This window comes from Argopecten irradians, unplaced genomic scaffold (assembly GCF_041381155.1).
Source record: "Argopecten irradians isolate NY unplaced genomic scaffold, Ai_NY scaffold_0702, whole genome shotgun sequence".
Classification (NCBI taxonomy): domain Eukaryota; kingdom Metazoa; phylum Mollusca; class Bivalvia; order Pectinida; family Pectinidae; genus Argopecten; species Argopecten irradians.
This window is the reverse complement of record NW_027188169.1, coordinates 27768-31348: the sequence shown is the minus strand read 5'-3', so window position 1 is coordinate 31348 and position 3581 is coordinate 27768. Positions and strand designations below refer to the sequence as shown.

The 3581-nt window shown below is 32.4% G+C and overlaps 1 long non-coding RNA gene across 1 annotated transcript; it reads left to right on the top strand.

Moving 5' to 3' along the window:
- The first annotated feature begins 403 nt into the window (after positions 1-403).
- Positions 404-3499, top strand: LOC138313478 (uncharacterized). The gene is made up of 4 exons (XR_011207193.1): positions 404-539; positions 1503-1526; positions 1803-1865; positions 3460-3499. It is a non-coding gene; the product is annotated as an uncharacterized lncRNA (long non-coding RNA).
- Positions 3500-3581: the final 82 nt, after the last annotated feature.

The following is a 3581-nucleotide window of genomic DNA, read 5'->3' as shown; positions in this document are numbered from 1 at the left end:
ACAGCTATTTGTAATGGGACATGACAATAGCTGATGAAATATACCTGTAAGGTTATGTTGATTCTATTTTTTGATATCCTATTAATACACCCAGGTAATCCCAGTTTTTGTTTATGACATACCACGGTCGGGAAAACCGCTAATACTTTAAAACATTTAATATATATAATAAATGCTCTTGTCTGTTGGTCCGAAGGTTCAAAATTTCGTATCTCACATGTATGTGACGACATTGTAATTCATATTGTATAACCGACGATATTTACTGTGATAGTTAAGTTAGGATACCGAGCCGACATTCACCACAGGATGCTGTGGACAGTTGTTCATGGTATTAGTCCTGACAGTACGGGGACTAGCTCTGCAGGACTGGGACACACACCGGATACAATACCTGTAGCGTGTGGGCACGTCACCTGTGATATATGGACCCAATTATTGTCACCATGGCATGTGTATGGAGTGTAGTACCGCCGTCTGTAACCTACCCTTGGTGTCTGGAGGCCGGCCAATACAGTGTTACTTCTATTGTATGGATGGTAATAAATGTATTCCGACTTTCATATTACATATTTTACTACATTGTGGGTAGGTATCAATTGTGACGTCATTGTTTTGTAAGCGAAAGTCGCGTCGTTTTCTCTGAAAAGTATGACGTTACGCTCGCAAAAAGCATATGACATCACAATCATTACTTACCTGCAAGGCCATATGACTGCATGCAATATGCAAATACAACACACTATGCAAATACAGAAAACACCGATAAATTAATTAGAAAATGTATCTGTTGATTTTTGAAAACATGTTCCATCATTCTTTAATGCTACAAAATATATTTTACGTTTTTTCTAAATATATAAATATATAAGATGAGTGACACATCCAAATCAGTTCGACGTAGTTATATACTTGAATATTAGATATGCTCTGAATTTCCTCTATTCTTATTGGATAATACACTGTCACATGGAGGTCGACATTATACAAATATCGACTTTTTGTAGGTTAATACGAGGACTTGTTAAACCTGAGAAAGGTGATATTCCTCGAGGCCGAAGGCCGAGGGAAATATCAACTTTCAAAGGTTTAACAATTCCTGTTATTAACCTTCAAAAAGTCAATAATTGTTTTGTTATATGAAATAATACAAGTTTTGCTATCTTTCTGATTAGCCTATTCCTATTTCATACCTCTATGAAAAAATCCTAGAAAGGCTTGAAAACCCGACATAATTATGACATCACAATATGACATTAACACGTTACGTATTGAATCAATGAGATTGATTTCAAAACGCATTTTCATTTTATCTGAAAAATTCATTTTAAGCATTGGATGTCCCAATTAAAAAAAATATATCGGGATATGAAAGAATGATTTTTTGCCAACAAAGGCCTACAATTAATTTAATTATCATGTCGTGCGATAACATATACGTTAAATATGTTTTTGTGTGTTTTTATACCTTTTAATTTCGTTTAATTATGATTTATTTTCAGTGAAGAAGAATATCGAGGCAGCAGGTAATACCTTTGTGTGATTAAATTATCAATTTTCATATGCAATTAGTAACACTATTACATAAAATCTACAATTGGTTTATTTATACTGTAAATACGTGTATCTTTTCTTCCTTTCCTCTGTTATTCTCTATATCAAACTATTGCATTTGAGTTTACATTCAAGTACTTTTGTTGAAAATAACACATTTTACAGTAACAATCCATTTTACTTTAAATTTTAATAAACATCAAACCGACCATTTAATTAAGCTTTCGATGACTATCTTTTTTATTTAGAACTTGAAGAGAGAAATCCGCTAACACTACCGACTATGCCTCAGTCATTCACCACCTCGTCAGGTACGTTAGATACAATAGGTATCAGTAGACTGACTTTTTATTGTTATATGATGTGAATTCCTTAAAGTTATATGTGTCGTAATGTTCATTGTCACGATCAAGAAGAGCTTTGAATATATTATCACCACCACCACAGGTGATTAACATTTTGAGAACTATAATATTCACAATGCATATGTGTTAATTGTATAAAGTTATGTAAGAACCAAAAATGTTTTTTGGAAGTACTGCCAAAAATCACTATATTTACGTCTAGAGTGCAGTGAAATGAGTACACATGACAAACCTAAAAGCCAAGCTGTTCTCAATTTCATTCTACATGTTATAGTGATATTAGTTTTAAGTGACTTTTTTCAGATGTGTTTTTATCTAAACACACGTAAAGCATTGTAAACCAGAACTACCACAGTGAATAAAGTATGTTTTGTTACCAATGTTAAACCAGAACTACCACAGTGAATAAATTATGTGTTGTTACGAATGTTAAACCAGAACTACCACAGTGAATAAATTATGTGTTGTTACCAATGTTAAACCAGAACTACCACAGTGAATAAATTATGTGTTTTTACGAATGTTAAACCAGAACTACCACAGTGAATATATTATGTGTTGTTACCAATGTTAAACCAGAACTACCACGGTGAATAAATTATGTGTTGTTACCAATGTTAAACCAGAACTACCACGGTGAATAAATTATGTGTTGTTACCAATGTTAAACCAGAACTACCACAGTTAATAAATTATGTGTTGTTACAGATGTTAAACCAGAACTACCACAGTGAATAAATTATGTGTTGTTACCAATATTAAACCAGAAACTACCACAGTGAATAAATTATGTGTTGTTACAATGTTAAACCAGAACTACCACAGTGAATAAATTATGTGTTGTTACAGATGTTAAACCAGAACTACCACAGTGAATAAATTATGTGTTGTTACCAATGTTAAACAGAACTACCAATGAATAAATTATGTGTTGTTACCAATGTTAAAGAACTACCACAGTGAATAAATTATGTGTTGTTACCAATGTTAAACCAGAACTACCACAGTGAATAAATTATGTGTTGTTACCAATGTTAAACCAGAACTACCACAGTGAATAAATTATGTGTTGTTACCAATGTTAAACCAGAATACTACCAACCACAGTGAATAAATTATGTGTTGTTACCAATGTTAAACCAGAAACTACCACAGTGAATAAATTATGTGTTGTTACCAATGTTAAACCAGAACTACCACAGTGAATAAATTATGTGTTGTTACCAATGTTAAACCAGAACTACCACAGTGAATAAATTATGTGTTGTTACCAAATTGTTAAACCAGAACTACCACAGTTAATAAATTATGTGTTGTTACAGATGCTTATAAAGCGTCTGTCCAGATGGTATTTGTCCTGAATTACCAGAACTTTAAACGATTTGTACACCTTAATTCATTAAAACGTTTGGGTTTCCAATAAATAAATTAACAGATGAAGAACAAACAACATGTCGATTTTCTACGCCCAGTTATGGAAACATATAACTTTAACATGACAACCGTTTAATCAATTTACTATTTATTTGCAATTCCACAGGACAGCAGCCACAGCAAGAAGATCCATCTTCACTCTCCACGTGAGTTACAAATACTTATATCAATAAATTAATTTACTAGTTTGTTAATTCGTTTTACATTACATCTCAAGCTGTTTGATTT